General features: G+C 49.8%; 1 non-coding gene across 1 annotated transcript; it reads right to left on the minus strand.

The window, feature by feature from the left end:
• Positions 1 to 350: 350 nt before the first annotated feature.
• LOC121857949 lies at positions 351 to 2,191 on the minus strand. The gene has a single exon (XR_006087307.1). It is a non-coding gene; the product is annotated as a small subunit ribosomal RNA (ribosomal RNA).
• Positions 2,192 to 10,567: the final 8,376 nt, after the last annotated feature.

The raw sequence follows: 10,567 nt of genomic DNA on the forward strand, positions 1-10,567 counted from the left end.
TCAATGAAAGGGTTTGACAGACATAGCCCAAGTTTGTGGTTTGGGTTTGGCCGGACGGCTTGTTGTTGTTTTTTGACACTTGAATTTCACTCTTTTTGGGTCAAGAGGCTTATTCGCCGGTAGTAAGGAACGGACGGGCAGCCGTCCAAAGCCCCGTCCGTCCTCCTCCTCCGGTCTTGGCGCTCTCGCCCGAGTGTGGTCCACCTACAGCGTGGTGGTACCTATTTTTGGTGCGGGGGCCGGGATTGTCCTCTTTCGCTGCTGGAGTTGCCAGAGCAGAGCCCGAGACCGCCCAAATCAGGAGAGTAGTAGTAGTAGTTTTAAGAGCGCCCCGTTCTCTTTCTCTCTGTTAATGATCCTTCCGCAGGTTCACCTACGGAAACCTTGTTACGACTTTTACTTCCTCTAAATGATCAAGTTTGGACATCTTTCCGTCAGCTCGAGGCGACGACCCCAGAAAACCCTCGCGAGCAACGGGGCCGACAATCCAAGAGCGCCAGTCCGAAGGCCTCACTAAATCATTCAATCGGTAGTAGCGACGGGCGGTGTGTACAAAGGGCAGGGACGTAGTCAGCGCAAGCTGATGACTTGCACTTACTGGGAATTCCTCGTTCATGGGAAACAATTGCAAGCCCCAATCCCTATCAAGAAAGGCTTTGAACGGGTTACCCGCTCCTCTCGGAGGGCTCGTTGATCCCTTCAGTGTAGCGCGCGTGCGGCCCAGAACATCTAAGGGCATCACAGACCTGTTATTGCTCAATCTCGTGCGGCTAGAATTGCCGCTTATCCCTCTAAGAAGAAGTTGCGAACTGGACACCATTTTCTGGAGATCCGTCGACTACTTAGTAGGCCAGAGTCTCGTTCGTTATCGGAATTAACCAGACAAATCGCTCCACCAACTAAGAACGGCCATGCACCACCACCCACCGAATCGAGAAAGAGCTCTCAATCTGTCAATCCTTCCGGTGTCTGGGCCTGGTGAGGTTTCCCGTGTTGAGTCAAATTAAGCCGCAGGCTCCACTCCTGGTGGTGCCCTTCCGTCAATTCCTTTAAGTTTCAGCTTTGCAACCATACTTCCCCGGAACCCAAAGACTTTGGTTTCCCGGAAGCTGCCCGCCGGGTCATGGGAATAACGCCGGCGGATCGCTAGTTGCATCGTTTATGGTTAGAACTAGGGCGGTATCTGATCGCCTTCGACCTCTAACTTTCGTTCTTGATTAATGAAAACATCCTTGGCAAATGCTTTCGCAGTAGTTCGTCTTGCGACGGTCCAAATTTCACCTCTAGCGGAATGCCCCGCCTGTTCCGATTAGTCATTACCTCTGGTTCCGAAAACCAACAAAATAGAACCGAGGTCCTATTCCATTATTCCATGCATCACCATTCGGGCCATTCAAATAGCCTGCTCTGAGCACTCTAATTTTTCAAAGTAAACTCTCCGGCCACTCGGGACACTCGACAAAGAGCATCCGTGCGAGCGGCGGGGCGCTGTTCGGGCGTGACAGTAAACACCGGGCGGTGCACCGTCAGTCGGAACTGAGATCCAACTACGAGCTTTTTAACCGCAACAACTTTAATATACGCTATTGGAGCTGGAATTACCGCCTGCTGGCACCAGACTTGCCCTCCAATGGATACTCGTTAAAGGATTTAAAGTGTACTCATTCCGATTGCGAGGCCTCGGATGAGACTCACATCGTTATTTTTCGTCACTACCTCCCCGTGCCGGGAGTGGGTAATTTGCGTGCCTGCTGCCTTCCTTAGATGTGGTAGCCGTTTCTCAGGCTCCCTCTCCGGAATCGAACCCTGATTCCCCGTTACCCGTTATAGCCATTGTAGGCGCATAACCTACAATCGAAAGCTGATAAGGCAGACACTTGAAAGAAGCGGCGCCGGTGCGGAGACCGTGCGCTCAGCCCGAAGTTATTCAGATTCACCACAGGTGGGTTACGGACCGGGGCCCGACCAGTTTTGAACTAATAAAAGCGCTCTTCCCTTGCGGTCAGAGACCAATTGCATGTATTAGCTCTAGAATTGCCACAGTTATCCAAGTAAGTGGGTTTACAGATCCAATGAAACATAGCTGATTTAATGAGCCATTCGCGGTTTCGCCTTAAATCGGCTTGTACTTACACATGCATGGCTTAATCTTTGAGACAAGCATATGACTACTGGCAGGATCAACCAGGTAGCTGCTGCTGTTGGCGGCGCCTATCACGGCGGCCAAAATAGTGAGATTGAGAGAGAGGCAGAAGACATTGGGCGAGGGACCGCACGTTGGCCTTAGAGAAATAGCAAACCAGATGATCAGATCTAACTGCACCTTCTCTTGCTATCCTCGGCGCCGGCAGCGCCACCGTGTGTGCCAATCTCCTCCCTTATCCGCTCCTCTTTGCCCCAGCTCCAGCGAGGCAGCCGACACTGGGCGAGGGACCGCACGTTGGCGAATCTCCTCCCTTATCCGCTCCTCTTCTCTTTGCCCCAGCGAGGCAGAAGACATTGGGCGAGGGACCGCACGTTGGCCTTAGAGAAATAGCAAACCAGATGATCAGATCAAACTGCACCTTCTCTCGCTATCCTCGGCGCCGGCAGCGCCACCGTGTGTGCCAATCTCCTCCCTTATCCTCTCCTCTTCTCTTTGCCCCAGCGAGGCAGCCGACATTGGGCGAGGGACCGCACGTTGGCCTTAGAGAAATAGCAAACCAGATGATCAGATCAAACTGCACCTTCTCTTGCTATCCTCGGCGCCGGCAGCGCCACCGTGTGTGCCAATCTCCTCCCTTATCCGCTCCTCTCCTCTTTACCCAGCTCCAGCGAGGCAGCCGACATTGGGCGAGGGACCGCACGTTGGCCAATCTCCTCCCTTATCCGCTCCTCTTCTCTTCTCTTTGCCCCAGCGAGGCATAAGACATTGGGCGAGGGACCGCACATTGGCCAATCTCCTCCTCTCTCTCTTTCTCTTACTGTTTGTGGGGACGTGGGCTCATGAGCGCCATCGTCGCCCAATATTGGTTAGGTTGTGTATTTCACGGGTGGGAACCGCCATCATCGTTGTTAGGTGATGGGGTAACCCAACGTGTGCTTTGACGAGTTTTGGCTGCTAAACTCTCTTTTTAGTATACTCGGCTCCCAGACTGCACCCTGGTCGTGTTGAACCATGAGCGTTGTCTATGCACATTTAGGGTAGCTGTTTGCGCGTGGAATAGTGCAATGAATCTCGGTCAAGAGACGGTTGGGCACTGCATTGAAGGCCGGCACAGACGCGAAGACGGGGTGATCAGCCAACGCAAGTCCGCTAAGTTGGGCAGACAGCAAGGCGAAGGGGAGCCCCGTTCCCGACTGAAAGGCCGCAGCATATGCTGTGACGGAAACTAGTAGGGTGGCGATGTGTGCGCCGAGAGAGAGACGGAGTAAATAATGTCCAAACGGAAGATGGACCTGGCAAGTGTAATTGATAGAGCGCGAGCCTACTCGCCATAAGCCCGCTCCACTGCCATTCCTCTGATCCAATGAGACTAAATTCTCTCTCCTTCTGCTCCAGCCATTGCAGGGCAGGGAAGCGACGGCAACTTTGGTTGTTGTTTTTGAATGCCGCGCTTTTCTTCGCAGAGGCGCCGAAACGCTCCGCTGGGGGGCGGAAGATATTTCACACCGAATATGTGTGTGAAGGCACCCTCTCCCCTTAATAAAGTGAAATAATGCAATCCAGCATACAAGGTCGGACGATAGGACATTCACCGTACCGCATCTCGAGAGTGGATGTTGTTTGTTGGGTAAGGTTAAAACCGGACTGTTCGCAGACAGCCGAATAACCCGGTTCCGGACTAATTGGTGGATGCAACATCATGATGCTGCTGCTGCTGCTGTCGCGTAAACCGCAGTGGCGACGTGTGCGCCGAGAGAGAGTAATAATGTTCAATAGGGAGAGCGACCTGGCTAGTGTAATTGATAGATCGCGAGCCTACTCGCCATTAGCCCGCTCCACTGCCATTCCTCTGACCCAATGAGACTATTCTCTCTCTCGCTCTCCTTCTGCTCCAGCCATTGCAGGGCATGGAGAGGAAATCGACGGCAATTTTGGTTGTTGTTTTTGAATGCCGCGTTTTGCTTCGCAGAGGCGCCGAAGCGCTCCGCTGGGGGGCGGAAGATATTTCACATCGAATATGTGTGTGAAGGCACCCTCTCCCCTTAATATAGTGAAATAGTGCAATCCAGCATACAAGAGCGGACGATAGGACAGTCACCGTACCGCACCTCGAGAGTGGAAGTTGTTTGATCGTTTGTTAGGCAAGGTTAAAACCTGACTGTTCGCGAACAGCCGAATAACCCGGTTCCGGACTTACAATAGACGCAACATCATGATGCTGCTGCTGTCGCGGAAACCGTGGTGGCGACGTGCGCGCCGAGAGAGTAATAATGTTCAATTGGGAGACAGACCTGGCTAGTGAAATTCATAGATCGCGCTCCACTGCCATTCCTCTGACCCCATGAGACTATTTTCTCTCTCTCTTCTTCTTCTGCTGCTGCTGCTGCTCCATACATTGCAGAACGCGGGGAAAACGACAACAACTGGTTGTTGTTTTTGAATGCAGCGCTTTTAGCCATAGGCGCCCGGCGGCGGCTCGCTGAAGCGGAAGTATTCCACACCGAATGGGTGTGAAGGCCTCTCTCCCCTTAATATAGTGAAATAGTGCAATCCAGCATACAAAGAGCGGACGATAGGACGGTCGCATTACCGCACCTCCGAGAGTGAAGTTGTTTGATCGTTTGTTGGGCAAGGTTAAAACCCGACTGTTCGCGAACAGCCGAATAACCAGTTCCGGACTTACAATGAAGCGCTAACGTATGATGCTGCTGCTGTCGCCCGGAAACCGTGGTGGCATTGTGTGCGCCGAGAGAGTAATAATGTTCCGGTGGAGACAGACCTGGCCTGAGTGAAATTCATAGATCGCGCTCACTGCCATTCCTCTGACCCGTGAGACTATTTTCTCTCCTCTTCTTCTACTGCTCCAGCCATTGCAGAACGGGGAAGAAGCAGCAACTTTGGTTGTTGTTTTGAATACTCTTTTCCAGCGCTTTAGCCATAGAAGGCGCCGAAGCGGCGCTCCGCTGGGGGCGGAAGATGTTCCACGCAATAGGTGTGTGAAACACCTCTCCTTAATATGGTGAAATAGTGCAATCCAGCGCCACAAGAGCGGACGATAGGACAGTCACCGTACCGCACCTCCGAGAGTGGAAGTTGTTTGATCGTTTGTTGAAGCAGGTTAAAAACCCGACTGTTCGCGAACAGCGAATAACCCGGTTCCGGACTTACAATAGAGCGCAACATCGCCCAGTGCTGCTGCAATACGGCGAAACCGTGGTGGCGTGTGCGCCCGGTATGTGTTCAATTGGGAGACAGACCTGGCTGGTAGAAATTCATAGGTCAGCTCTGCCATTCCTCTGACCCCATGGAGACTATTTTCTCTCTCTCTTCTTCTGCTGCTCCAGCCATTGCAGGGCAGGGAAGGGAAAGCGACGGCAATTTTGGTTGTTGTTTTTGAATGCCGCGCTTTGCTTCGCAGAGGCGCCGAAGCGCTCCGCTGGGGGCGGAAGATATTTCACACCGAATATGTGTGCGAAGGCACCCTCTCCCCTTAATATAGTGAAATAGTGCAATCGAACATATAAGGGCGGACGTTTTCATCACCGTCTCCCACTCGGTGTGTGTGCAGATTCTCGGATCATTTTGTAAAGTATGCTCGACCCCCGATTGACTTTGACGGTCTCCCATTCGGGTGTGCAAGTTTCTGTAGTATGCTATTAAATCGACCCCCGATTGACTTTGACTGTCTCCCATTCGGGTGTGCAAGTTTCTGTAGTATGCTATCAAATCGACCCCGATTGACTTTGACGGTCTCCCATTCGGGTGTGCAAGTTTCTGTAGTATGCTATTAAATCGACCCCCGATTGACTTTGACGGTCTCCCATTCGGGTGTGCAAGTTTCTGTAGTATGCTATTAAATCGACCCCCGATTGACTTTCACTGTCTCCCATTCGGGTGTGCAAGTTTCTGTAGTATGCTATTAAATCGACCCCCGATTGACTTTCACTGTCTCCCATTCGGGTGTGCAAGTTTCTGTAGTATGCTATCAAATCGACCCCCGATTGACTTTGACGGTCTCCCATTCGGGTGTGCAAGTTTCTGTAGTATGCTATCAAATCGACCCCCGATTGACTTTGACGGTCTCCCATTCGGGTGTGCAAGTTTCTGTAGTATGCTATTAAATCGACCCCCGATTGACTTTGACTGTCTCCCATTCGGGTGTGCAAGTTCTCTGTAGTATGCTATCAAATCGACCCCCGATTGACTTTGACGGTCTCCCATTCGGGTGTGCAAGTTCTCTGTAGTATGCTATCAAATCGACCCCCGATTCCCTTTGACGGTCTCCCATGCGGGTGTGGAACTTCTCTGGTATGTTGTATAATATGACCGAGGTGGCCCTACCCCTTACTATAGTGAAATAGTGCCATCCAGTGTACAAGGGCGGACGCTTTCATCACCGTCTGCCACTCGGTGTGTGCACATTCTCGGATCATTTTGTATAGTATGCTATTAAATCGACCCTCGATTGACTCTGACGGTCTCCCATTCGGGTGTGCAAGTTTCTGTAGTATGCTATTAAATCGACCCCCGATTGACTTTGACTGGCTCCCATTCGGGTGTGCAAGTTTCTGTAGTATGCTATCAAATCGACCCCCGATTGACTTTGACGGTCTCCCATTCGGGTGTGCAAGTTTCTGTAGTATGCTATTAAATCGACCCCCGATTGACTTTGATGGTCTCCCATTCGGGTGTGCAAGTTTCTGTGGTATGCTATCAAATCGATCCCCGATTGACTTTGACGGTCTCCCATTCGGGTGTGCAAGTTTCTGTAGTATACTATTAAATCGACCCCCGATTGACGTTGACGGTCTCCCATTCGGGTGTACAGGATTTCAATGTACTGTAAATCGACCCCGGTCAGCTGTGGTCTCCCATTCAGGTGTGCAGAAATTTCAAGTAAATCCTTTGACTTTGACATTATTCAGGTGTGCAAGTTTTCTGTAGTATATTAAATCGACCCCCGATTGACTGTGACGGTCTCCCATTCGGGTGTGCAAGTTTCTGTAGTATGCTATTAAATCGACCCCCGATTGACTTTGACTGTCTCCCATTCAGGAGTGCAAGTTTCTGTAGTATGCTATTAAATCGACCCCTGATTGACTTTGACTGTCTCCCATTCGGGTGTGCAAGTTTCTGTAGTATGCTATTAAATCGACCCCCGATTGACTTTGACTGTCTCCCATTCGGGTGTGCAAGTTTCTGTAGTAGGATATTAAATCGACCCCCGATTGACGTTGACGGTCTCCCATTCGGGTGTGCAAGTTTCTTTAGTATGCTATTAAATCGACCCCCGATTGACTCTGACGGTCTCTCATGCGGGTGTGGAACTTCTTTGGTATGTTGTACAATATGACCGAGGTGCCTCTACCCCTTACTATAGTGAAATAGTGCCATCCAGCGTACAAGGGCGGACGTTTTCATCACCGTCTCCCACTCGGTGTGTGCAGATTCTCGGATCATTTTGTAAAGTATGCTCGACCCCCGATTGACTTTGACTGTCTCCCATTCGGGTGTGCAAGTTTCTGTAGTATGCTATCAAATCGACCCCCGATTGACTTTGACGGTCTCCCATTCGGGTGTGCAAGTTTCTGTAGTATGCTATTTAATCGACCCTCGATTGACTTTGACGGTCTCCCATTCGGGTGTGCAAGTTTCTGTAGTATGCTATTAAATCGACCCCCGATTGACTTTGACTGTCTCCCATTCGGGTGTGCAAGTTGTCTGTAGTAATCTATCAAATCGACCCCCGATTGACTGTGACGGTCTCCCATGCGGGTGTGGAACTTCTCTGGTATTTTGTATAATATGACCGAGGTGCCTCAACCCCTTACTATAGTGAAATAGTGCCATCCAGTGTACAAGGGCGGACGCTTTCATCACCGTCTCCCACTCGGTGTGTGCACATTCTCGGATCATTTTGTAAAGTATGCTCTTAAATCGACCCCCGATTGACTTTGACGGTCTCCCATTCGGGTGTGCAAGTTTCTGTAGTATGCAATTAACGACCCCTTACTGACTTTTGACTGTCTCTATTCGGGTGCTTGTAGTATATGAACAAATCGACCCCCATTGACTTTTTTGACGGTCTCCCCATTCGGTGTGCAAGTTTCTGTAGTATATTAACCGACCCCGATTGACTTTTTGACGGTCTCCCCCATTCGTGTGCAAGTTTTAGTATGCTATTAACCTAATTTTATTGACTTTTGACTGTCTCCCAATCTGTGCAAGTTTCTGTAGTATGCTACAACCCACCTCGATTGACTTTGACTGTCTCCCATTCGGGTGTGCAAGTTTCTGTAGTATGCTATTAAATCGACCCCCGATTAAATTTGACTGTCTCCCATTCGGGTGTGCAAATTTCTGTAGTATGCTATTAAATCGACCCCCGATTGACTTTGACTGTCTCCCATTCGGGTGTGCAAGTTCTCTGAAGTAATCTATCAAATCGACCCCCGATTGACTTTGATGGTCTCCCATGCGGGTGTGGAACTTCTCTGGTATTTTGTATAATATGACCGAGGTGCCTCTACCCATTACTATAGTGAAATAGTGCCATCCAGTGTACAAGGGCGGACGCTTTCATCACCGTCTCCCACTCGGTGTGTGCACATTTTCGGATCATTTTGTATAGTGTGCTGTTAAATCGACCCTCGATTGACTCTGAAGGTCTCCCATTCGGGTGTGCAAGTTTCTGTAGTATGCTATTAAATCGACCCCCGATTGACTTTGACTGTCTCCCATTCGGGTGTGCAAGTTTCTGTAGTATGCTAACAAATCGACCCCCGATTGACTTTGACGGTCTCCCATTCGGGAGTGCAAGTTTCTGTAGTATGCTATTAAATCGACCCCCGATTGACTTTGACGGTCTCCCATTCGTGTGTGCAAGTTTCTGTAGTATGCTATTAAATCGACCCCCGATTGACTTTGACTGTCTCCCATTCGGGTGTGCAAGTTTCTGTAGTATGCTATTAAATCGACCTCCGATTGACTTTGACTGTCTCCCATTCAAAAAGCTTTGTAGTAGTTATTAAATCGACCCTCGATTGATTTGACTGTCTCCCATTCGGGTGTGCAAGTTTCTTGTAGTATGTTGTCAAATCGACCCCCGATTGATTCTTTTTGACCGCTCTCCTATCTGGGTGTGCAAGTTTCTGTAGTATGCTATTAAATCGACCCTCGATTGACTTTGACTGTCTCCCATTCGGGTGTGCAAGTTTCTGTAGTATGCTATCAAATCGACCCCCGATTGACTTTGACTGTCTCCCATTTGGGTGTGCAAGTTTCTGTAGTATGCTATCAAATCGACCCCAGATTGACTCTGACGGTCTCCCATGCGGGTGTGCAAGTTTCTGTAGTATGCTATTAAATCGACCCCCGATTGACTTTGACTGTCTCCCATTCGGGTGTGCAAGTTTCTGTAGTATGCTATTAAATCGACCACCGATTGACTTTGACTGTCTCCCATTCGGGTGTGCAAGTTTCTGTAGTATGCTATTAAATCGACCCCCGATTAACTTTGACTGTCTCCCATTCGGGTGTGCAAATTTCTGTAGTATGCTATTAAATCGACCCCCGATTGACTTTGACTGTCTCCCATTCGGGTGTGCAAGTTCTCTGAAGTAATCTATCAAATCGACCCCCGATTGACTTTGACGGTCTCCCATGCGGGTGTGGAACTTCTCTGGTATTTTGTATAATATGACCGAGGTGCCTCTACCCATTATTATAGTGAAATAGTGCCATCCAGTGTACAAGGGCGGACGCTTTCATCACCGTCTCCCACTCGGTGTGTGCACATTTTCGGATCATTTTGTATAGTATGCTGTTAAATCGACCCTCGATTGACTCTGAAGGTCTCCCATTCGGGTGTGCAAGTTTCTGTAGTATGCTATTAAATCGACCCCCGATTGACTTTGACTGTCTCCCATTCGGGTGTGCAAGTTTCTGTAGTATGCTGTCAAATCGACCCCCGGTGGCTTTGACGGTCTCCCCATTCGGGTGTGCAAGTTTCTGTGGTATGCTGTCGTCGACCCCGATTGGCTTTGTGTCTCCCCGTTCAGGTGTGCAAGTTTCTGTAGTATGCTATTAAATCGACCCCGATTGACTTTGACTGTCTCCCATTCGGGTGTGCAGAAGTTTCTGTAGTATGCTATTAAATCGACCCCGATTGACTTTGGCTGTCTCCCATTCGGGTGTACAGAGTTTCTGTAGTATGCTGTCCAAATGGGCCCCGATTGACTTTGGCGGTCTCCATTGATTGTGCAAGTTTCTGTATGGTATGCTGTTAAATCGACCACGATTGACTTTGTGGGTCTCCCATTGGTGTGCAGGTTTCTGTAGTATGCTGTTAAATGGGCCCGGTTGGCTTTGACGGTCTCCCATTCGGGTGTGCAAGTTTCTGTAGTATGCTATTAAATCGAC

The sequence above is a fragment of the Homarus americanus genome, unplaced genomic scaffold, assembly GCF_018991925.1.
Source record: "Homarus americanus isolate GMGI-L3 unplaced genomic scaffold, GMGI_Hamer_2.0 scaffold27969, whole genome shotgun sequence".
In the NCBI taxonomy this organism is placed as follows: Eukaryota; Metazoa; Arthropoda; class Malacostraca; order Decapoda; family Nephropidae; genus Homarus; species Homarus americanus.